This window comes from Hipposideros armiger, unplaced genomic scaffold (genome assembly GCF_001890085.2).
Source record: "Hipposideros armiger isolate ML-2016 unplaced genomic scaffold, ASM189008v1 scaffold_24, whole genome shotgun sequence".
Taxonomy (NCBI): domain Eukaryota; kingdom Metazoa; phylum Chordata; class Mammalia; order Chiroptera; family Hipposideridae; genus Hipposideros; species Hipposideros armiger.
Window position 1 is genome coordinate 5,414,237 of NW_017731374.1, and position 26,757 is coordinate 5,440,993.

General features: G+C 38.3%; 1 protein-coding gene across 3 annotated transcripts in view; it reads left to right on the forward strand.

Annotated features, from left to right (window-relative positions):
* The window catches only part of KIAA1958 (KIAA1958 ortholog), a 128,830-nt gene that overhangs the window by 22,804 nt on the left and 79,269 nt on the right, over positions 1 to 26,757 (forward strand). The window contains exon 3 of one of the 3 annotated variants that reach the window (XM_019635859.1): positions 649 to 751. The exons of the other annotated variants lie outside the window; for them this stretch is intronic. The gene's annotated coding sequence lies outside the window, so the exon portion shown is untranslated. The remainder of the gene's footprint in view (positions 1 to 648; positions 752 to 26,757) is intronic. 3 annotated transcript variants of the gene reach the window in all.

Consider the following 26,757-nt stretch of genomic DNA (forward strand, 5'->3'; position numbering starts at 1 on the left):
AATTATACTTCATTTTAATTATTTTAAGTTCAAATAGCCCCTGTAGAAGAGGATTAGTAAGTCGGCTTTAATGACCCCGATGCTGCCCTGACACCTTGGGGTTGTTGCTGGGTAGGGCTTTGATGCCTCCAAAGGAGTCAGGGTTTGCCATCTGTGGTAACTTGGATTGCTTTTTCTCATAGAAACAATAATGAAAACTCTAGTTGGCTGTGTTATATAGTAGCATTCTATACTTCTGGTCAGCAGAGTGAGCTAATTGAGATTTTTGTGGGTGGCCTGAGAGCCTAATTACTTTATGTATAGACTTGTTTTTATGATAAAATGCTCATTTATATTCTAGAGCAGCGGTTCTCAACCTGTGGGTCGCGATCCCTTTGGGGGTCGAATGACCCTTTCACAGGGGTCGCCTAAGACCATCGGAAAACAAAAAGATATTTACATTACGATTCATAACAGTAGCAAAATTACAGTTATAGAGTAGCAACGAAAATGATTTTATGGTTGGGGGTCACCACAACATGAGGAACTGTATTAAGGGGTCGTGGCTTTAGGAAGGTTGAGAACCACTGTTCTAGACCAATTGGTTTGCCATCTTTGGACCTCAGTCTTAAAGAGATTTGACATGTGTTTTATGTTTTATTTCCCCAGAATTCCCTCCACAGTGGATTGCAGCACATTGTATCTGAGGCTTAATACATGTTGACCCTTTAACTTGTGTGTCAGAGATGGTTTCATCAGTGAAGATATTTGGGTCAGTGTTCTATATACTGAATTATCACAGAACATTTTACTGTGCTGGCTCTGAGTTGACATTTGACACATTTCCTTTTCTCTTTCGCTCTGATTTCCAATCAGTTACTCATTGCCCATCCTCACAGGACCATAAACACTAGAAATACATTCTCTCCTGGAATCCACAGCAGTTGACCTCTCCATAAGCACACAAATCTTGAGAAAATGAGCATTTCCTGTGGTTTTCATTTATTCGTAATGGTCTGTTCTCAGTAATGGTGAAGTAGACTGATTCTGGGGACCACCGGTGGTCTGTTCATTGCCTGAATTATTTGGCTGTTCTTAATGATGCCATTACTCCTGCTTTATTGGTGTTTATTGCTGCAATTATTCATATGTAAAAGCAATTTTGCCTAGTACCTATTATATGAAGGGGAATTTATTACTTATTTCTTTTTTATGTAATTTTCTAGTCCTTGTAGGTAGGATTCCACAGTTTTACTTCCCCTGAGTGACAGAAGCCACATTGTGTCCTCAGTTGTCGTTGCTGTTTTGCAGACTTGTTACATTGCATAACTGAAGTACGAAAGGACAGAGCCTCAACTTCCTGAGTCTGGGTGAGCTCGGAAGAGAAGGCACAGCACAGAGGAATTTGGGGCTGTTAGTGAGGGCCATGGGAGTAGGCGAAGTTGGAAAGCTCCTTCTAAGTTTTTTATTCTGATGTATCCCCACTGATTAATTTTCCCAGTGCCATCCTAATCACTGACTGTCTGGGGTCTTGGTGTTTATATACCGGGAGTGCCAAAACAAGGTACACAGGTGGACACTTTGGTCAACATTGCTCAAGCAGTAATTCGCCATCATCAGACGTGTCTGCGCTGATGGTAACCATTTTGAGCGCCTCTTGTAATTGCAGAAGTCAAACGTGACTTGTATTCATCTTTTGTTATCGGTCTATATTGAGTATTACAATTTTAATAGTTTTCCTTTCTTAAAATGTATACATTTTTTGGCCCCCTCTGTATATATGTATGTGTGTATATATGTGTGTGTGTGTATATATATGTATGTGTGTGTATCTATCTATCTATCTATATATGTTGTTCTACAAAGTTTAAAGAAACAAATCCCTTTCGTACATCTCTAGGAGGTGCTAAACAGGTTGAAGTTACTGCTTCTGTAAGCCTTGGAGGTGTTTGTGAAGAACTCCTTCAGGCACTAACATGTTTATATACCAACGTTTTCATCTCAGGTTTTATACAGAAAGTATTGTCTAGGCATTAAGACACTTTCCTACTTCAGCATCTTTATACTTAGTGTTCTTTGCGTATGATTTGCCCCCCACTCCGCTTCCTATGACTTGCTTCTTTGTAGTTCTCAGTTCTCAGCTTAAGAATCACTTTCAGAAAGGCCTTTCCTGACCATCCTCAGTAGGTCTCTCCTATAATCCTCTGTCATAGCACTATCTCCCATCAGCTGGTTTGGTCCTGCTTGACTTTCTTTGCTTACGAATCCTTTGCCACTTACCATTTCATGCCGAGCTGGTTGCCCTTGGTATGTACTCCTATGATACCCAAAGCAAGCACCTTGTACGTAATCATTTTCTATCATTACCATCTATCATTATCAACTTCCTTCCTCACAGTTAGAATGTGCATTTCATATGTCTTATTTTAAGTTTTTGAATTCCCAACATCCAGCATAGTTTTTAGATTATAGTAAAGATATAATAAATGTTTGTTGAATGGCTCCATTAATGAGTGACTGTATCCTTTTTGTGGATGGAACTATAGAAATAAAACCAGTGTCACAAAACATGTATGTTCATTTATTCATTCCAAAAATGTTTATTGAGTGCCAGGAGGTGTTCTCACAGTGGAGTGTAAAGTAGTGAAAAGAACAAAGTCCCTGCTCTCTTAAAACTTAGATAGGTGTATGATCTGTCCATACCTCTAGATCCATTTCAATCATACATAATTCTGGAATAGTTTTAGATTTCCAGAAAAGTTATGAAGATTGTACTGCGAGCTCCCATACCCAGTTTCCCCTGTTGGTATCTTACATTAGTATGGCACATCTGTTATAATTAATGAAGCAATAGTGATACATGATTATTAACAAGAGTCCATACTTTAGTCAGATTTCTTTAGTTTTTACCTAATGTCCGTTTTCTGTCCAGGATCCCACCCACCATACCACAGTACCTTTAGTTATCATGCCCTCTTAGACTCCTGTAAGCTGTGGCAGTTTTTCTGACTTTGTTTTTGATGATCTTGATAGCGTTGAGGAGTATGAGTGTATTCTGTAAAATGGAGACTGTCCCTCAATTTGGGTTTGTCGGATATATTTCTTATGGTTAGATGGGGATTATGGGTTCTTGGGAGGAAGACCACAGAGATAAAATGTCATTCTCATCACATCATATAAATGGTACATGGCTGTCCATGTGAATTATCGCTGTTGATGCCTTGATCACTTGGCTGAGGTAGTGTTTGTCAGGTTTTTACACTGTAAAGTACCTGCCCCCCCTGCCCCATACTTTACTTTTTGGAAGGAAATCACTATGTGTACAGCCCACACAAGGGTAGGAAGCTATGCTCCACCTTCTTGAGGAGGTAGTATTGACATAATTTATTTGGAATCTTTCTATAAGTAGATTTGTCTGTTCTCACTTAGTCATTTATATCAACATGGACTCATGGATATTTATTTTGTACTTTGGTTTATAATTCAGTATTATTTTATTTGTTGCTTAAATTGTTGTAGCTTTGGCCATTGGGAGCTCTTTGAGTTGGCTCCTTTGTCCCTTTGGCATACTCCCATCAGTTTGTTTTTTGAGTGTTTTCTTATTTCCTGCTTTTATCGGGGTAGGAAAAAATATTTTTAAAAAATATATAAATAATTTACCCTCAGTGATTTCGTATAGAATTTGAAAATAATTTGATGTGCTTATATGAACTCAGACTATTAAGTAGATGAAAATTTTCATTATTGTTTTTTTGTGATGATTTATATAGCTACTTCTTATAGGTGGAAATGTATATGAGTATGTATTTTCTCAGGATATATAGTGTGTTTTTGACCAGTTTTATTCTTCAGTTTTCTCAGATATAATTTTCATTTTGCAAATCATATTAGAGAAGTTTTACATTTCTCTGGCTTTCAGGGACATTTATGGTTGCCAGTAGCTGAGCAGATATCATTATGCTGGAAGTATTTTAGTGATTATGTATGCTGAGTGGTAAGATTGCTTAGTCTAAAAAAAGGACTCCATAATATTTGGCTTTCTGTTATAATTACCAGCATGCTTGCCAGAAATTAAGTTTAGCTTTTAGAAGCCTGGAATTCTTCATATGTTTATCTCTAACTAAATATTTCAGAGACTTGTTATGAAACTGTCAGTAATTCCATTATATATGTTCAGCTTATTCTGAGTTACAGCTGATGGAATAATATATAGCAAGTGATTGTACAACATGGGAAACGCTTAAGATAATAGGATATAAATAGTAATATTTAGTTTGATTACAACTTTGTTTAAAAGGAAACAAACTGACCCCATATACGAATAAAAGACTAGAAGATGATACCAGAATATTAACAGTGAATGTCTATTAGGTAGCGTGACATGGCTTTTATGTTATTTTCCAATTAACAAAAAATTGTCACGTATTACTTGTTTAATGAGGAAATAAGGGGATTTTTTTACATTTAGGAAAAAGTACATTCTGCAGGGATTTCTACTGGGTACTCACTTTTTGTTCCATTCTAGGTTCTGAAAGTTAAAAGGGCTTTAAAAAAAAAACCGCCATGACTTGGGTTGATTTTTCTCCACCAATAATCTGAAGAGCCAGTTCTTATGTTTGTAACATTAACACTTTACAGCTTACAAATTTTTAAATATGTCTTATTTCATTCTAAAATATCTGTATCAGGTGGATTTTTACTTTGGTTGTACACGCAGATGGGTCAGAGTATAAGGGTTATCACTCAGGGTTAACGTACTGAAACCGTGACTTAACACCTGCTCAGCGGAGCCTGCCTGGCCTTCGGGTGGCTGCTGACAGACCACGTTGTGAGGGACAACCTCACATTCCTCTCATAGGAGACTGATGGCCTCAGTGGATACCTTGGGGAGCCTTTTTGGATTAAAAATACCTAGCATTATCTGGCTGCTTTGACATTTTTTTAGTGGTGAGGGGTAGGTGAATTGAGGCTTGGAAGTTGCAGAGTAGCTTTAGCAGGCTGATGTCACTAGGTGTCCTCAGAATGAGAGGTAGAAGATTACAGTTTATAGATTTTATAGGTTATATGTTCCAGTCTTAAAAATTTGCAAAGGCACAATTAAAGGCAGATAGATGCATTTTAAGTCTATTTTCTTTTTGTAAAGCCCTTTTTTTTTTAAAGTAAACCATATTTTTCTTTCTAACTTAACATTTAGAGATACATTCAAAGAGATTTCTTTTTTTAAATTCTTAAGCCCAAAGAAAATTCCTTTTTTTTCTAATAGGACCCTGTCCCTAATGGCCAGTGCCCAACCTCCTGTTCTTTCTGTCGCTGGGAAATATGATAGGCAAGAGAATAGGGACTGGAGTGACCATTTCCCTGGTCACCCCCCTGAGGGTTAGTCTGTTTTAATAGAAGATTCTAATGTATGAATAAACCAGTGGTGGGATCACCACAGCATTTGGTAGCCCAGCTCTGAAGTTAGGATTGCAACATCAAAAACGTGGTCTGCGTTCTAGTGGTCTCATCTCATGGTGTTAGTGGGATTAGTTCCTCCAGTCTTGTGTGCCACTGTGCATGGGATAAGCCTGCCCTGTGCCTTGATAAGCAAGTGTTCTTTTCAGTAGAGCGCCCATGAATTCTTCATAATGGGATTTATCAGTACACTAAAATGATAATCTGTAGAATGATAATCTGCAAATTGTAATGTCTCTTTTCTTAATGCACTCAAAATAGCCTTTAAAAATAATTGCAAGAAAACTTGGCTGTCTGTTCATAAAACTATTTCAAAATTGAGAAGTAGCTGTGTATGATATATACAATAAACTATTATATTAACATTTGATCATATTTACTTTATCTGTCCATCTTTATGTGCATGTATACATGTGTATATGAAGTTATATATGTATGCACACACACTTTCTTACTGAACTGTCTGAAACTAAGTTGCAGACATGACACATCGTGGGCTTCTTTTTAAGTGCAGTTTATCTAAACAGCCCCTGTATTGCTTTGCTAGTACTTCCTTCCCCTCTAGTCCCCCTCTCCCCACATTAGCACCCCCATCTGGGTAACCCATGTTGACAACAGAGTATGTATCCTTCCATATTTATTCCATGCTCATATAATTACATGCACACATATATTCATGTATGCAGTTTTGTCACTTTTACAAAAATGAAATTATACGTACATTTTTCTGCATCTTGCTTTTGTTGCTCAAACCTACCTTGGGGAACTCCTTTAAAGTCAACTGATTTAACTATAATTGTTTTTAATATCAACTTTAAGATATATTTCACATACCCCAAATACACCTATTAAAGCTGTACAATTCACTGGTTTTTAGTATAGAGTTTTGCAACCTGATCACCCACAATCAATTTGAGAACTTTTTCATCACCCTAAAAAGAAACCTGGTAGTCATTAGTATTTACTTACAATATCCCTCTCACTCCTAGTCGTTAGCAGCTACGAATCTACGTTCTGTCTCTAAAGATTTGTCTATTTTACCCATTTCATATAAATGAAATGTGTGGTCCTTTATGACATGATTATTTCACTTAGGATAATGTTTTCAAGGTCCATCTGTGTTGTAGCTTTTGCTGTATCTTTTTTTGCTGAATATTTTACAATGATCTGGTATTAGAAAAAACCAAAATATTTAAAATTTACAGTATAACAATTCATTAACAATATTGATTATGTGGACATTATATGGGTGATCATTTTACTAGTCTATCAACTTTTATTATTGTTTGATAATAAAAAATTAGGAAAAAGGCTGCACCAGAATTTTTTCTATGATCGCATTATTGTAATATTTACATATTAAAATTTTTAAGTCACACATAAAGAGGAAAATGCCTTAAACATTTGAAAATTATGAAATTATTATTCTAGTCCTTTTGGGTTTTGTTTAAATTAAATTTCTAAGCTCTTTGGGATTTCGTGTTATGTTTATTCATTCAATTTTTGAAAAAAAAATTGATGAAAAACATACTTCCATCTTTTATCTCCAAGCAGCAGGATTTACCCAGTGAAACCAAAACAATTCTAAAAAGTAGAACAGAAATGATACATAAAAGGTAGAGAGAGGATAACAATCACCTGATGGGACTGCTGGGAGAAGTTCTCACATTCAGACAAAAAACCTGTTAGTCCTGTATATATCCCATATCAGTGTGTTAGAGTAAAACAAGAAAAACAGAGATGGGCTAGCCGAGTGGCGCGTTGGGTAAGAGTTGGCTTGGGATGCCAGCTGTGAGCAGTAGAGCCCCAGTTCGGATCCCACATTAGGGCCAGTGACACTGCGCCCTCTACAGCTAAGATGGCAAACAACAGCTTGACCTGGAGCTGGGCTGCTGTGAGTCGCCGGCAATGGCTGCAGTGAAGCTGCAGTGGGCTGCCATAAGCTACTGTGAGTGGCTGGCAGCCGGCGTGAGCGGCCAGCAGCCAGCGTGAGCTGCCAACAGCCGCCGTGAGCGGCCGTCCAGTGGCCAGCAACCGATCTGTCTCACCAGGGAAGAGCGCAATAATAATACCAACATGGGCCAGTGAAGCGACGTCCTCCACACCTAGACTGAAGAACAAAAGGACAGCGACTCATCTGTTCCCCTCCCCCAGTTCCCCAATAAAATCTTTTAAAAAAAGAAAAAAAAGAACAACAGAGATACTGCAAAGCCTGTGAGATCTGGGAATTACTGGACACCACTGGTGCATGCCCAAATGAGTTTCACTGGGTAAATTATGGGGCTTGTGTGCTTGAAGATAAAAGCTTTCCTAGAAGGAAGTATGCCAATTCACCAATAAAAACAAATCTGTTCTTCTTAGCACTGTTTTAAGGAATGTTCATTTTGTCAAAGGTTAAAATTATTGGGTGTGTTAGTTGCCTTGTGAATATACTCTGCTTGAATATATACAATTAATATGATTATATTTTGATGAATATATTCTTAATGAATCTATTGATATTCATTAAATTCTGAGTTGAGCTCAAAAATTTTCCACTATGATCAAGAGTACAGAGCATGAATATGAATATATGCTGTTGAAAATATGAATATAATCTTAATGAATATATTGGTATTCATTAAATTTTAAGCCAGATTCACAAATGCCCAATATGGTGAAGAACATAGCTCATGAATATGAATAAACTTATGAAAATGGTCATGAATATATTGATATTCATTAATTTAAAACTGCATTAAAATGTTTTCCCTGTAGGGCAGTGAAGACTATATTCATGAATATATTCATAAGGAGGATATATTCATGAATATAATCATTATAAAGAATATATTCACATTTATTGAATATATTCATGAAGAATATGTTTATAGGAAAACTAAACTACAGCTCTTTGCTTTTTACACATTCAATAGTTCTTAAAATGCTATGAAGCAGATACTAAAGTTCTATTGAAATCTTTAATAAATGAAAAAGTATAAATTTGATATATTCAGTGAATTGATCTATTTACGAATTGGCTCCTAGTGAATCATTTTTGGCAAATTAATTTAAAACCCTCTCTCTCAACATGAGATGAAGCATTATTTATTACAACATCTATTCTGGGAAACCAAGACAAGAAATAGGATATTGAAAACAGCTGGGATATCTGAGTACTCAGAGAAGATCAATTAATGACACTAAAGAAATAGTGGTACTTGTAAGACATGATGACACTGCATGGCATCCAAGGAGCAAAGTACTAACGCAAATGAGACGAGTATGTCAGGCAGTGAATGTAACCAGGCTTTGTTATTTCAAGTTCCTGTTCATTTCCCTTGGGTTTACCTTCATGAGACTGTATAGTTTAGTAATAGAGTGGTTTTTATGGTTGAACCACCTACATTTGAAAACCATACTCCAGTTATGGCCTCTGCATCTTGAGCCTTTTTTTTTTAACTGAGATATAATTTACAGACAGTAAAATGCACAAATCTTAAAAGTGTATCTAGATTGATAAATTTTTTAATATGGCTCTTTTCTGCATCTACTGCGAGAATGAAGACCATTCTCAGCAGTCAGACTATGGACGTCCAGAAGATATTAACATCACTCCGAAGGGACATACAGTTATTGTGTGGCACCCAGTGAAGGGACTTCAATCAGATCAATGTAGAACTCAGTCTCCTTGGAAAGAAAAAGAAAAAGCTCTGGGTTGACAAATGATGGGGAAATAGACAGAAACTGGCTATTGTTGGCACTATCTGTAGTCATGTACAGAGCATGATCAAGAGTATTACATTGGGCGTCCATTAACAAGATGAGGTCTGTGTATGCTCACTTCCCCATCAACATCGTTATTCAGGAAAATGGTTCTTTTGTTGAACTCTGAAATTTCTTAGGTGAAAAATACATTTGCAGGGTTTAGATGAAAGACACTGAACATGTATCAAATTCAACTGCTTTGATTCAACAAGTCACAGAAGTTAAAAACAAGGATATCAGAAAAATATTTGGATGGCATCTATGTTTCTGAAAAAAACAACATTTCAGGAGGCTGCTGAATAAGATCTAAGTTGTCCAGCTACAGAAACAGCAATATGTCGGATGATTCCTCAGACTTATTTGTGATATTTTAAAGATGCAATAAAAGCCTTGTATTGAAAAATAAATTCTTACATATGTATACACCATATGAACACCACCAAGTAAAATGTAAATCACTTTCTTTACCCTAGAAAGTTTCCATATGCCCCTTCCTAGTCAATACTTACCCTCTGGAGGTAACCAGTGTTCTGGCACCTATCACTGTAGGTTGTTTTGCCTGTTCTTGAAATTCATATACATGGAATATACAATAAGTATTCTGATGTGCCTGGCGTCTTTCACTGAGCATAATATTTCTGAAGTTTATTTATTATAGTTGTGTGTGTCAGTAGTATGTTCTTTTTTATTGCTGTCTATTGGATGAATATGCAACAATTTTTAGTCCAGTCTCCTGATTTTGAGTTGTTTCCAGTTTGGGGCTGGAATAAGACTACCATTTATAGGAGGTCTGACAATTAAGTCCATGAACTTGTTGCGACGATGTTGCTAACCTTTTTTGATATCAGAGGAATTATTCATTATGAATTTGTACCAACTGGACAAACAGTTAACCAAGTTTGCTATTTGGAAGTGCTGAAAAGGCTGCATGAAAAAGTTAAACAACCTGAACTTTTCACCAACAATTCATGGCTCTTGCATCATGACAATGCACCACCTCACATGGCACTGTCTGTGAGGGAGTTTTTAGCCAGTAAATAAATAACTGTATTGGAACACCCTCCCTATTCACCTGATCTGGCTCCCAGTGACTTCTTTGTTTACCCAAAGATAAAGGAAATATTGAAAGAAAGACGTTTTGATGACATTCAGGCCATCAAGGGTAATATAGTGACAGCTCTGATGGCCATTCCAGAAAAAGAGTTCCAAAATTGCTTTCAAGGGTGGACTAGACACTGGCATTGGTGCATAGCTTCCCAAGGGGAGTACTTCAAAGGTGACCATAGTGATATTCAGCAATGAGGTATGTAGCACTTTTTCTAGAATGAGTTCACAAACTTAATTGTCTGACCTCATATTGTGCTTTTTATGGGCACACATACTCATTTCTCAAAGTTTTATTTGATGAAAGGATTATCAGTTATAGTGTATTACATACCTAACAGGTATTAAGCACCACATCCTCTCTGCTTTGAGAGAAAATACTGATTAAAAAGGAAGTTTTAGCAACAAAACACAAAATAAATATGAATATAAAAGGGGGGTCATCTAATATTTATTAATGGATTTTAGTTTAGATATGGAATGGGGAAGTTCAGAATGGACTTTGCAGATCACTAAGAGATTTGGGTCTTTTCTTCTTAGAAGTGCTGGATGCTACATTAGGTGCTTACCATACCTTCTCATTAACATTAACAGCAACATTGACAAGTGGGCGCCACTTACATTAGATTGCACACACATCTAGGGTATACCTGGGAGGCACGTCTCCTTCTTTTGCTATAGGATAATTTAATATATTTTCAAACATGGAGCTGATGATAATCTGAAGTTTACTATTTTCTTTGGTTGCATCAGTATTGGCGGCTGAGGAGGTTAGCCCTGTTACCATCTGCAAAATGATAGCGCTTAACTCAAAATGAAGGGAAACTGGGAATCACAGGCTTGCTTTGTGAGTTTTTTACCTCATCTTTGTGTTATGGTAGTTCAGAAAGTAATGTTCAGGCTTCAGTCTGCTACTCTGAGATCTCATAAATTAAGCATTCTTCGTGATCTGTGTTCACCTTGAGTAGATTGATGCTCTGGACAGCTTAAACACTGCTCACCCAGAGGCGTCCTGCCGGCAACAAGCCAAATTTCTCAACCCATTTATAACACACACACACACACACACACACACACACACACACACACACACATTATAAGCACACCTTTTGGGGGAAAAAGTATTATTAAAATCTCTTAACAGTCTGTGGGTACTCAGAAATAACCATCTACTTCACATATAAATCTGAGTAAACAGCCATTAAATGTAAATAGGTACTGAGTGGGCCAGATCTTGTGAATACCTTGGTTATATGATGTGTTGCATATGATATTAATTTTCTGATGTTCGTACAAAGAATTCTGTAAAATGCTTTACTCCTTCATTAAGCTTACCACGAAACTCTGAGCCTCTTAAAGTCAGTACCCGTGTCTGATTTATAGTTGCTATGCTGTAGCATCTAGTACAGTTTTACAATTTATTGTACATAGAATATGATTACTCTTTTTTAATGAATAAGTATATGAAATATCTATTGTGGAAATATACCTTATTATGGATTATCATAATATTTGTAAGAGATTCAGGTGAAATACCAAGTCATTGGAACATAGATTTTCCTACAGTATTTTCATTTTTTTAATGATGTTTGTGTTGCTATTTTGCCCATCAACTAGTTAAAGGTGATAGATGTGAACCCTTGTCTGTGTCTCTATTGTCTTAATAAAGATGTCTTCTTTTCTTCTGTGTACCCAATTTTTGTATACTAAAATCCTTACAGTTCCACAGTATATTAGATTCATTTTTTAGCCTTTCTGTTATCTGTGGCCTTCTATAAAATGGAAGGAAATGTTTATCAATTTGGAAAGTTTTTCAATTTTTCTATACTATTAGACTTGAAGTAAATGTTAGGTCTGAGAAGCTCCTCAGAGACCACCATTCAACCCCTTTATTTTACTGATGAAGAACCTGAAGTTCTAGTGACTTCCTCACTGTAACTCATGCCACACTGTTTTATGATTACTTTTTTAATTGTACACATTTTTTGCTGGAGTTTAAACTCAGTGGGAATAGAGATCACATTTGCCTTATTTAATATGCATCTCTGGCACTGAGCACAGTGCTTGGAAGAGAATACAGCAGGTCATATTGAATGATGTTTCGTTATAACGAGATGCTGTAGCAACTTAACTTGTTTATATCAATTAGCCTATGGTAACATTGGTTTCATTATAAGTTGTTTTGCTGCAAGTCGCAGAAGCTGTTGACCTTAAGCGAGGACTTACTGTGATGTTCAGTTATTGGCGTTGTATAAATAAACAAATGAATGAAGATTGGTGAAGGGACTTGCAGCCCACAGCTGCTGAATCTCAGTTCAGCACACTAAAAGTTGGACATTTGTAATCTAATCAACACTCTAGAGTCAATGTTTGTGGGAGTGATTGATTTCCTTAAGTGCATGCCAGACTCTACAATTTACACATTTTCACACATTGGCTTTCAGCACACAGAGCTTGGCTGTACAGGATAGCAGTTGACCAAAGAAACAGCAGAGGTTGTGCTACCTCATTTTTGCCAGGGTAATATGTGAACTCATTCTTGATAATACATAAACTCATGAATTACGTATGTGGATGGGACTGTAACAAATGTCTGTTTCAGTCCCCTGATTTCTCCTTCCCAATAAAGTTCTGGCTCTTTAATTTGACCTTTGTAATTCTCTGTTACAGCCTATTTTTCTGAATTCATATCTTGCTACTTTCCTTAACTTACTCTATTTTTAAGCAAATGAAAGTATGTGCTGTTCTCTATACACCCCGAATTCCCCACCTTCTTGCCTTTACTCAGCATTGTTTTCTCTCTGTAATGCCCACATTACTCTGCATACTCTGATCCTATTCATTCAGTCGATCCACAAGTATTTATTGAAGCCTCATTATGTGCCAGGCACTTGGCTAGGAGCTGAGATTATAATAATTAATAACACCATAAGCCTTATGACCAAGCAGTTAACACTTTATAGTAGAGTATCATAGGGTCCCAAGGAGAGCAAATGGAGTGGCATCTAACCAAGTCTTGGTGGTGGTAGAATGGGGAAGGGAGGTTGAAGAAATTATTCTAAATCAGTGGTTCAAACCAAGGTGGGGTAGAAACACCTTGGGTTGTCACAACTTGAGCGGGGAGAGTGTGCTATTGACATTCAGTGGGTAGAGGCCAGGGAGGGAGATTGAAAAATACCCTATCTATGCACAGGACAATCCCCCACACACACCAACAAAGAATTATTCAGCCCAAAATCTCAATAGTGCCAAGGAGTGAGAAACCTTGCTCTAAATCAAGTTGGAAAGATTGCATAGGAAGGTGTTTAATCAGGAAAAAAAATAAATAAAAGGGCAGTATTTGTAAAGATCTGGAGTTGAGATACTTTGTTTTGGATAACTAGAATGAGTTTAATATAGTTAGAGCTCAGCTTTCGAATGGGAAGGAATTAGGCTTGAGAGGTTAGCCTCGCAGGCAGGATCCAGATCTATGTTGAGAAATTGGACATCTCTGGCTGTTTGGAGCCTTTGATGGAGAGTAATGTTACTTACTATAGGCAAAACCTTAAATCCGCAGTAATGTAAATCCACTGACAAGTAAACAGTTTATACACTTTGGTGCTTTGTAACTAGTTACAAATGGGAGTTTATCAGAAGTCACCCATGGTAGAGCACTGGGGCTGAGAACAACTATTCTCGTAAGTCTGAACTCTTCCTTATCCATCTACTAAGGATCATTGATGAAGCAGTATAAGGGAGGCCCTTGTTAGCTGAGGATAACTGGCAGTGAAAGGGTATTTAAAGTGAAGCACTTAAAGTAGGGACAAAAATTGTGTAGTTAGTGAGGGGACTTGATTGGGGCTTTGTGTTGGAGATCCCCAAGACCACATTCCCAGGCGAGAAGGACTCACAGAACTCAGAAAGCTGTTAGACTCATGGTTACAGTTAATTACAGTGAAAGAATATAGATTAAAACCAGCCAAGGGAAAAGACAGACGGATGAAGCCCAGGAGAAACCAGGCATAAGACTCCTGGTGTGCCCTCCCAGTGACTCACATGAGGACACAGTTAATGTTCCCAGCAACAGTATGTGACAAAACGTGAAATATTGCCAATCGGGAAAGCTCACCAGAGCCTTAGTGTCCAGGGTTTTTATTTTATTTTAGGCTCATGTGACTAACCTTAGCTACCGAGTCTCCAGTTCCATAGAGGGCAAAAACTGACACAACGTGGCCCAAAGCCTGAGGCATACAAAAATACAGGCAAGATACTGCATGAATTTAGAAGTCTTTCTTTGAATGGACAGGTTTTGAGCAACCCTACCTGCTGAATTAACCCTTCATTGCACAGGCCTTTTTTTTTCTTTTTAAGGTCAAGGAAATTACATTTTATTCTGCTTTACTATGGTTTTTTTAAAATTGTGATAAAATATACTAACAAAACTTACCATTTAATCATTTTTTTAAAAGATTTTATTGGGGGAGTTGGGGGAGGGGAACAGTGTTGGGGAATTGAGGAAGGGGAACAGCCAAGTTGTCCTTCTGTTCTTCAGTCTAGTTGTGGAGGATGCCACTTCACTGGCGCATGTTGGTATTATAATCATTGCGCTCTTCCCAGCTGAGACGGTTGCCGGCCATTGGATGGCCGCTCCCGGTGGCTCCCGGCAGCCCACTGCAGCCTAGGTCATCGCTAGCGACTCATGGCAGCTCAGCTCCAGGTTGAGCTGTTGTTCACCATCTTAGCTGAGGGCGCAGCTTACTGGCCCAGCTTATTGGTGCATGTGGGAATCGAACCGGCAGCCCTGTTTTTCAGAGCCCGCATTCCTACCAACTGAGCCACTTGGCCGGCCCCCCATTTAACCATTTTTAAGTGTACAGTTCAATGGCATTAAGTACATTTACATTGAACATTGTTGTGCCACCATCACCACTTATCCATCTCCAGAATTTTTTCATTATCCAAAATTGAAAATTTAATGTACCCATTAAGCAATAACTCCCTATTTCACTCTCCCCCAGACCCAGGTTACTACTATTAAACTTTCTGTGTCTTTGAATTTGACACTTCCGGGTAACTCAGTATATAAGTGGAATCATACAGTATTTGTTCCTTTGTGTCTGCCTTATTTCACTTAGCATAATGTCTTCAGAGTTCATCCTTGTTGTGGCATGAATTTCATTTTTTTAAAAAAGATTTTATTGGGGAATTGAGAGAGGGGAACAGCGTTGGGGAATCGGAGAAGGGGAGTAGACAAGTTGCTGTCCTTTTGTTCTTCAATCTAGTTGTGGAGGACATTGCTTCACTGGCCCATGTTGGTATTATCATTGCACTCTTCCCAGGTGAGGCAGTCGCTTGCAGCGGTTCACAGCAGCTCATGAAAGCTCATGCCCGCTGCCGGCCAGCCCCACTGCAGCCTACGCTGTTGCTGGCGACTCATGGCAGCCCAGCTCCAGGTCGAGTTGTTCACCATCTTAGCTGTAGAGGGCGCAGTGTCACTGGCCCATGTGGGATCCAAACTGGGGTCCCTGCTGCTCAGAGCTGGCGTCCCAAGCCAACTCCTAACCAAGGCGCCATGCAGCCGACCCATGAATTTCATTTTTATCTCTGATACTGTACAGGCTTCAAGTAAAAAAAAAAAAGCACGCCAAAAATTATTGATAGTTTTTTTTTAATCTTATGTTTTAAAAAGTTTATGTAATTGAAGGTCTGTGGTAATCCTTTGAAGGAACAAGAAATGTCTTGAGTGCTCGTTGGGAGGTATAGTTTTCCTGACAAAATTGTATAAAAGCAAAATGCAGTATCCTTCACCAGTTTCATTTCATTCAGCCAGGTCAGGAAGCGGGATGTTTTTGCAAAAATATTTCTTTGCTTCTTTAGTTTTCTCAAGGGCCTCTCTTGGAGATTTTATTTATTCTTTTTTTTAAGTGTCAACTGTATTATCTTTGAGAGTTCTTCACATTTGCTAGCTGCTTGTCTAAGTCTGCCAGACGTTAATTTGTTTAAATGGCTTTGAATTTGATTAAAGTAGTTACCTAGCATTTTTCAGCAAGTTCTTCAAATCCTGCATTTTTGGAAACGTTTTTAGTTTCAGTTTACATCCATCCTACTTTTATGTGGTCAGGTGTTTGCAGCACCCAAAAATCAGAGAAGGTGACATAAACAGGTTCTCAGAAGTAGACACTAGTATTTGGTGGGGGGTGGGGGGCGTTTGAGTGCATACTGATCATCTCATTGGTGAATATTTTTGTGTATGCCAGTTTTTGCCTCTCTCCACAATCATCATTATAGATAGGGTCATGGTTAACGAGCATCTGGATAACGAGGACTCCTGTGCTTTATTTGTGGGAGTAGTGCATGTTTGCTCAACTATCTGTTACAGAGTTTAGCTCACTTATTTAGGCACTCATTTAGGGCCTGCAGTGAGTGGATTTTCCTCACGAGCGTGCTTGTTTAAACTTTCAAAAAGTTTGGCAGACTTACAGAGGATTAAGGATCTTTGGTTTTAAGCTTTTATAGTTCCCTTGTTTCTAATGCCTCGTCTCCTTTTACCATGTTTAAAGTAATCCATCCTTAGTGTTTACAGGCCTACCATACATGCAAGTACATTATAAAAATAGATTGCCAGCCTAGGGAATCAGGCCTGTGTTGTTACAAGAGGCAACTGTCTTAGATGGAAAGGTTTAAAAATCAGAAATCAATGGATTCCCTCCCCCCTCCACCCCCATCCTCACAAAACAGTGGTGCTTAGTGTTCAAATGTGTCATACTACAGAGATGATTACCAAGAAATCAAGATGGACGGTCTGGCGATTACTAAGGTAAAAACAAGGAAAATTCTCTTCCTTCTCCAGCACCTTAGTTACGTAGGTACTCTGGGGGTTGTGGAGCAACGGCTGCAGCTCTGACAGCCAGAGGGAGGAGCTTGTGCACCATTTCTTTGGAGCAATGCAGCCCATCATCCCTTCTGATGGGGCACAGAATTCAGGAATATTACCCGGGAGGCGATATAACATAATGGTTAGTCGTAATGACTCAGGCTGACTACATGCGTTTGAATCCTGACTCTTATTTTACTAGTAAGTATGTGACACCGGACAGATTTCTTAAACTGACTTAGTTTTCTCACATGTGAAATGGAGATAATAGTAGTACCTCCTCATAAAGTCAACACATTAACATATCTGATGAGCTTAGAACTGAGCCTGGCATATAGTAAGTGCTATGTCTGTGTGAGTTATCATCATTATCTTTATTGTTAACTTCAGTTCTCAGAGGAGCTTTCTCTGACATTTCTAAATAGGTCAAGTCTCTTCTTTATAAGATCTAATAGCACCATTTATCACAGTGATGATAATGAGTACCATTTAGTAGGTTTACTTACTTGATTATTGAGTTAATGACACTTTCTATGGCAAGTGAGAGTAAGAATCATGTTTGTTTTTGCTCACATTGTTCACAGGCCCTGATAAGTGATCAAAAAATATTTATTGAATGAGTATTTTTACAATCATAAAATAACTCAGCAATAAGATGTTATTTCACCTCTAAAATTAGCACAGATTAAAAAATAGTACTATCATAGCTAGGCAGAGAGGTAAGGAAATAGACACTATCGTGTGCTGCCGTTGGGAGCTGTCTGTGGTAGACCCTACCTTGAAGGCAGTTTGACGAAAAGAATTAGAAGTCTCTGCTTTTGATTCTACATCTAGGCATTTATCAAAATGATATAGAGGTATATTGAAAGGTTAACATAAAAAGACGTTCATTGTAGCACTTAGGTTTGTGAATAATTGGAATCAAACTAAGCAAAATGCCTAAAAATAAAGGCTTAGTTAATTATAGTGTATCCATCATTAGAAATCATGGAGAACCATGGTTCTCAAATGATTCTTTTCTTGACTGCAAGACAGTCACCAAACATTAGATAAAAACACAAGATTCCCAAACTCACTCTCTTGGGAAAACTAATCAGAATATCTAGAGTTGAGCTAAGAAAAAGATTCTGTATCTTCTAATGAGAACCCTAGGTGGTTTCAGTGACAGCCTCATTTGGGAACCACTGCTGGCAGTGGCTCTCCAGTATGCGTTGACTCTCGGTCAACTGAGCCCAAGCTTCTGCTCATCTCTTAAAGCCACGTGAAATGCCAACTACATTAAAATCTATTGGAACCCTGGAAAACAAGGAAAGAGGACTTCAGAAGAACTCCCCGACACACACACACACACACACACACACACACACACACACACATCTGGAAGAAGGGAAGAACATGGGATCAGATTATCCAGAAAGCTAATTAGTGCTGAGCACCTAACACAAGCCAAGGAAAAGTCTGCTCCCAACCCCTGGAAAAATTAATGGATTAGTTTCCCCCCAAAAGAACAAAAAGATTTTCCTAAGCATTGGAGCAGTAAGGCTTGGTTCAGAGGTGATAGTTGTGGTTACTGGCAGCATCTCCTGAGCTTTAGAGCTCACCTTCAGGCATGATTTTGACGGAGTATCTCATTAAGACTGAGGAACTCATTGTAGTTTTAGTCACCATAGATGCTGCTGAGGTCCCGTGAGCAGAGGCCAGGCAAGCGAGAGGTTAAGGAACAAACGGGACTGGGGTGTTGACCACTCAGAGGGGTGATCGTGGTGTTCACCCTCTGACTTCACTAGGTGCCTTTTGGGAGCCAAGCGAAGTTCAGACACTGCATGGTGTCTCATAACTCCCTTGAGTAGACCCAAGCAGCGTATTAGTTTCTGCCCCTGACCTTCCATGGGAGGCCCAGCTGTTGGTCTCTCCCCATCACCCTCTGCACCCAGGGCAACACCTGCTACCTTCAAAGCCAAGTTGCTCTTGGCTGAGTTCCCTGGAGTGGAGCAGGGCACAGTTTTGAAAAGTTTACCAGCTAATACATCAAACATGCTCATATCCCCATATTCTTACGTAATTCACAGGCTTATAGCTTTACTCTCTGATTTTGTTGTTAAATGGCTGTTACACAGCCCTCTTCACTTAGACTTCTTTAGTGAGCTACACAAAAGATTATAGCAGTCTTTCTGGGTCAATTTTTAGCAATGTATAATTGCAATTAAAGATGATGCATACTTGTTGAAGGTTTTTTTAGCCAGTGAATATTTCACTTGGATTGTTAACCCCTGTCCCTTCTCTGAACTGCTGCTATGCTTCATGTAATCCTATATGTGAATGAGCAGGAGTGGCATCTGTTCTTGTCAGGTTGGGCAGGAGGTGGTGGGACAGAGGAGACACACGAGGTCAAGCTGACAGGTGGACAGAACAGGTGGGTAGCATATTTCAAATCAGAATTCATGAAAACTCCATTGAGTGTGTGCACTTGGTATGTAGTCATTCGATATTTGTGCAGTGTTTATTGAATTCTTTTTGTGTATCAGACTTTGCTAGAGGTGCTGGAGACACAGTACTGGGTAAGGTTTCTACCCTTCCATAGTCTGCAGTCAGTGCTTAGAGAAGGATTACAGAGCAAGAAGATGCCTTGCACACTGCTCCCTAGCCCCTGAGCAGTGTGTTTTTGTAAAGACCTCCAAATACTAAAAAACATTTGTAAATCTAATATTGGGATTTGGGCTTCAGTAGTCAGAAAATATAAATCAGGGGAAAACTAGAGAATATATATTTGCTAATAAGATTCACAGAGGTGGATGAAAGCATCATCTAGTAAGATGGTACCATGAGAAGACTGCCAGGACCACTGATGAACTTAGTTTTAAAGGTCAAAATGAGCCAGTGACAGAAACTGATAAATAGCAAGAGGAATGCAAAGTGGGTCAAAACTAAAAAATCTGTAAATGTAACGTATAGTGTGAAAAATAAAAAAGATCAAATTGATAGTTGATAAAATCCAACATCCTTTATAATTAAGAAACAGAAAACAATTTTAACATAGTTTAAAATTTTATGAGGAACAAATATCTAATATATTGAGTTGTTGGAAAAGTCATGACGTATTTTTTCTGTTTTTGGTTGCAAAAATGCGTAGTGACTTTTCCGACAACCCAACACTTAAACACTTGAAGCTTTGCCATACAAGCTAAGAATTAGAAAACAATTTTGGAAAATAGGAATAATGAGGAGGGATTTGCCTTCCTAATTATAAAACCATATTCAGCTATAGGAATTTTAAATGATGCAGTATTAATTGTAAAATAGATAAATAGACCAACGAATCAAAATATAAACTATAGAAATACATGGGAAAGCAAGGAAATTTTTGTGCTTTTGCAAAAAAGGGACGATAATACTCAGCCAAAACAATATCGATGTTTTAAATTCCTTTGCATTTTTCTAATAAATGGTCTCTTTTCCTTTGAATATTTTCTAAAATGAATGTTGTGGCCCCAGATTGGAGGGTTTAGTCCTATTACCACTTTTCAGAATTCTTTTCAGAATTCTTTTCAGAATTTCTAAAGTATTTCACTTTATGAGTAAAACTGGGTTACTCACGTTTCCAGCATCTGTCACAGACTCATCATCACATCTGGAACACTTACACCACTTTCATTACTCACCACCCTTATTCCTAAAAATGAGTCAGAATGGAGGGACTATTAATATGATATATACAGTAGCTTCAAAATCTCATTCCCTTGCACAAATATTTCACAATAAGAAAGTCCTGTCTTCCTTTCCTAAGAAGCAATAAAGATGTAAGATTTAATTTATGTAATATATAACTGTATCCATATATATTATATAATTGTATCCATACTTATTATCCCATTTAAAATGATAATTTGTTTATCCACTATGCATAAAGAAAATACATCTCTGTCTGAATGTTTCATCTTTTTCTACACACTTTAGAAGTGTAGAGGTAATATAAACCAGAAGCTTTGTAAAACCTAGTAATTTTTGGAGACAGTAATATGAGAAGAGTGTCAGGACCACTGATAAACTAGTTTTAAAGGTCAAAAAGAGGGTGATGAGAGTCCCCAGCAAGGGAAACTGAGAAATGGCAGAGTGGTGGAGGGCAGTATCGTGGAAGCCAAGGCAAGAGAGGGTTTTAGGTTAGGCAGACAGCGCTTTGTGCTGCTGAGAAGCCAAGTAAGGAGAACCAAGGAGTGTCGATTGAAGTCCTTGACATGGAGGTTATTGGTGACCTTGGCCAGAGCGGTTCCCGTGGAAAGTAGAGTGGCATGTGTATTTTCACATTATTCTCTAAAGTCTGGGATCAGCCTCCCTTTATTTTAGTTCACTTACTGAGGTGGGGCTGTATTTTCAACATCTAGGACAGATTTTTCATTATAAGACACTGCTACTCTCTTAAGTCTTGGAAAATTCCATTAGGAGAATGAAGCTATGTAAATTTAAAGGCAGCTAAAAATATTAACATAATTCATTTTGAGATAGGATTTTCAGTTTTTCTATTTTACTATACTTCTTTTAGTGGGCTGTAAAGCATGAATTATATCAATCCATGCTCATTGATGGGTAAGCCACTTTAAAGTGTGATTGAATAATATTGCTAGTAAACATAGGGAACAATTTGAATGAACGGAATGCCATCAAAATTTTAATTTTTTCTGAGAGGATATAGTAAAAACCTATGCTCAGTGTAAACTGTAGAGATTAAAAACATGAATAATTGGGAGTTAAGAATTTTGAGGTATTTATGGGTATTTTAGATGCATTAATATTTTTGAAAGTATTTTGAATATATCAGTATCAAAAAATCAATATCAAATTATTGACTAAGATTAAGGTGCTTGTTTTCCTTGATAGTAGAAATTTTATTTAAAATTATTTTTTAAATTAATTTGTTTTTTTGGCAAAGGCATAAATAGCTTGCATGACATAAATGTATATTTCAAGTTAGGACTTAAATTGGATCAATCTCTCGAAGAGATGGTGAGCAGAATTTGTTAGGACAGAGTAGGTGAACTATGTATGGTAGAATGGGTAGGGTAAAAAGCACTTCAGATTGTTGCATCTATTGACCCTCTGTGTGGGGTGCTAAAATGTTGCAGGGTAATTGCTAAGGGTAGGTATACAAAGGTCTGACAATTAAATTCGTGAACTCATCCTAGAAAAAGTGCTACACACCTCATTGCTGAATATCACTATGGTCACCTTCGAAGTACTCCCCTTGGGAAGCTAAGCACCGATGCCAGCGCCTAGTCCACCCTTCAAAGCAATTTTGGAACTCTTTCTGGAATGGCCATCAGAGCTGTCATCATATTACCCTTGATGTCCTCAAAATGTCTTTCTTTCAATATTTCCTTTATCTTCAGATAAAGAAAGAAGTCATAGGGGGCCAGATCAGGTGAGTAGGGAGGGTGTTCCAGTACAGCTATTTGTTTACTGGCTAAAAACTCCCTCACAGACAGTGGCGTGTGAGCTGGTGCATTGTTGTGATGCAAGAGCCATGAATAATTGGCAAAAAGTTCCGGTCATCTAACTTTTTCATGCAGACTTTTCAGCACTTTCAAATAGTAAACTTGGTTAACTGTCCATTTGGTACAAATTTATAATGAATAAGCCCTCTGATATCAAAAAAGTTTAGCAACATTGTTTTAACTCTTGATTTGGACTGACGGAACTTTTTTGGTCGTGGAGAATTGGCTGACTTCCATCGTGCACTTTGATGCTTTGTTTCAGGGTCATATTGGTGCACCCATGTTTCATCACCCAAAGGTCTTGGCAAACTTGGACCCTCCTTTGCTTTTGTTCATTGGTAAGCTCCTTTGGGACCATTTTTGCACACAGCCTTTCTCATGCCAAGATTTTCAGTGAGGATTTTCCTGTTTTTCTACCGACGTTTGCTTGGCCTGCTATGCTTCTCACAGTCAGCTGACTATTTTGATGCACAATTCAATGAATTTTTGCCATGTTTTTGTCAGTTCTCCTCGTTACTGGCCACCCTGACCTCTCTTCATCAGTGACACATTCTCTCCCCTCAGAAAAACGTTTAATCCATTTATGGTATTATCCCCATAAACTTGGACTAATATGTCCCTGATTTCACTTCCACTCTTGCCAAGTTTAACAAGAAATTTAATGTTTGTTCATTGCTCTAATTTAAGCTCAGACATTCTTGCAAAGGCATACAAAAACTCGCAACGACAATAATGAATGCCACTCAGCAAGATACCACCACACATCGACACAAACACAATTGTGAAACACTGATACACCAAGGCTATGAAACCTTACCGAGCTGTTTGTGCTGACAATGTAAGTGCACTGTGGCAAGTTTGTGAACTTAATTGTCAAGCCTTGTATAATGAGGGAATTCCAGAACCTTTCTTAGGCTCTTTGCTTGTGCTTATCCTTATACCTAGAAGTCTCATCTCTCCTTTTGTTTCCTCCCTTTTCTTTTCCATCTGTGACTTTCTACTAATCCTTCAGCTCTTAGTTTAAATATCACTTTGTCAGAGAAGTTTTCCCTGATCCATCAGAATAGAACAAGCCTCTCTGAATTTATGCTCTCTTAACATTCAGTACATTGCTTTTGCAAAATACTTATCAAAGTTGCAACAAAATTACTTCTTGTTTAAGTAGTCGTGTTTAAGTAGTCGTTTGTCCCCTCTCACCCTGCTATGGTGAATTCCATGTAGGCACAGATGATGGCCACCTTGTTCACGACAGTATTCCTAGTGCCTAGTGGCCCAGTGTCATTCAGTATTTGCCGAATGAAGGGATGCCCCTGAAAAGGCTGTATGATTTACTCTGGGACTGAAGTTTTAAGATGGCTGGAGAATTGATCCTGTCGCTTGCCCGAGGGCCTGTGTGCATGACTCCCAGGGATGTCTGGGCAACTGAGCCTTGTTCTGTAATGCTGCTTTGAATTTAGGGGTGTACTTTGATGAGCCTGTGTTTCTGAGGAGTCTGAGAAAGTTAAATGAGGAGCTAATTCTTGACTACTCAGAATACTACTGTATTGTATGCTCTCTGGACCTCATATTTCTTTTGAGTGTTGCATTGTATGTTCTCTGTAGTTATATTTTAGACCACCGAAATGGGGGGAAACCCTTATTTCAGGTGAACAATTATCAAGTGCTTGTTCTAAGCATTTCACAGTATGAATTAATTTAATCTCTGTAATAAGAGTAGGAGGTTGGTATTATTCTTACACATTAGGAAACTAAGGCACAGAGAGGTAACTTGCCCAAGGTCACACAGGTAGCAAATGGCAGAGCTAGAATTTAAACCCAGACTGTCTGACAGTAATGTCCATGCTTTTAATTTCTGCACTGTCCCAGCTCACACGAAGTGGGCCCTCACACACATCCAGAATAGTCTGAGTGAAGAACTTCCTTAGTTTTATGCATGTAAGATTGGGCTTGAAGGAGGCAGTTGAGCTGTGAGAAAGTTTTATCTGACCCTCACCTAATTAGACTTACGTACAACTTCCACCAGTGAGGCCCTTTGGGGAGACTCGGAGCTTTTATCTACATCAGTAAGTAGAAAATGTTGCTGATTCTCTGCTTTGTACCCGAGTGACCTGACTTCCTCCTGTATCCATCTTCCTCTAAACCTTGTTTTGATTTTACCAGATCTTATCTTTTAGATAATCTGAACATTGACACTTGTTAAAATGGTGTCTGTGCAGTCACAGTTTAAGCTCATACATTTAATTCCCTTTTATCTTAAATTCCTATATAAATGCTCAAAGAAATAGAAACATAGGGGAAAATCACCACTACTGAGAGAGAGGAAAGTTAGCCATCAGTTGTCAAGGTAGCATGCCCCCAGCAGCCCTCAACCAGCAACTCTAAATGAACTCAAACTCCTGAGCTCATTTCACAGGATATTGTCGCTGTCATTTTTGTATATCCAATTTTTATTCTCTGCATTTTGTCAGTGCAAAAAATGTTCATAGATGTTTTGTATTTATAGGGCATCATGCCTTTTATCAATCTCTTTATACTGATCTATATATTCATCTGTCTCTTTGGTACGTCTCCTTTTGGGTGTCTTAAAGGCACCTCAGAGTAACATGACATTAAGTCAAACCCTATTTCAGTGGCCACGTCAGAATCTATAAATTCGCCCTCCTACCTCCCATATTCAATCTTTCATGTTCTGCTTCTTAACTTGGTTTTCAGATTTATCCTCCTCTTTCCTCCTGCCACTATCCAAGGCAGGTTACTATTATATCTTACCTGAATTACTGCAAGCTCTCTCCTAGCTGGAGTCCTGCCTCTAGCCTTAATCTCTTCCAGTTATAATCAGAATGATGATTCTAAAAAGTCACTTTCTTGTTTACAACCATATAATACTTTATTATCTCTATAATAAAGTGCAAAGTTTGTTACATGATTTGTAAGACCTTCATAATCTGGCCCTTGCTTACTTTTTCAGACACATCTTGTATCATCTTCACTCCTTATGGGCCCCTCATGTTTTTCTGCTCAGCCACACTGAACAGCCTTTTGTTTCCTCAAACATGGCGTGTTCTCTGTATCCTCTGGATCTTCACACAGGACCACTTTTCTTGCCTCTTACCCACCTAACTTCTCTGCATCCTTTGGTTCTCATCGTGCTTGTGGTTAGGGCATTTAGGTAACTTTTCCTGACCCATCCTGGTCTGGGTTAGGTGTCTCTGCCTTATGCTCCTGTAACACCTTGTTCTATCTGTTGTAGCACTTACGTTCTTTATTGAAATTTTTTTATTATTATTTCTCTTTCCTCCAAGGGCGTAAACTCTGTGATGATACAGTCTACCTCTCTTTGTCACTGTTTATTTCTAGAGTGCAGCCCACTGCCTCACAATGCTTAAATACATATTTGTTGAAAGAATGGTGGGATGACATGACATTTTACATTTTATAAGTAAGTTAAGTGAACCAGTAAGTTTCCTCAAGACACATATTTCATACTCTCAGGAAATATCATGTATTTCATACTCAGGAAACCTGAATAGAATGATTTTGAAAGTCAACTGAAATGGTTTCCACTTTAAAAATTATCTTAAATGGTTCTCCAAAATCAGACAGGGCATACTCCTGATATTGTAGAAAGGTACACTTGTCTACAGGTTGGGAGGTTTTTATATGTAAGTTATATACACTACAGCAGTCCCCCCTTATCTACAGTTTCACTTTCCATGGTTTCCGTTACCCACAGTCAACCATGGTCCAAAAATATCAAATGGAAAATTCCAGAAACACACAATCATAAGTTTTAAATTGCATGTCGTTCTGAGGAACGTGATGAAACCTCCTGTCGTCCCTCCCGCTCCATGCCGCCTGGGCCCTGAGTCAGCCTCCTTCCAGCATATCCATTCTGTAGACACCACTCCCCTGTTAGTCACATGTAACCACCTCAGTGTTCAGGTCAACTGTCATGGCATCCCAATGCTTGTATTCAAGTATCCCTTATTTTACTTAATAATGGCCCCAAAGCGCAAGAGGAGTGACACCGGCAATTTGGAGATGCCAGAGAGCAGCTGTACAGTGCTTCCTTTAAGTGAAGAGATGAAAGTTCTTGATTTAATAAAACTACATTCATATAACTTTTATTACAGT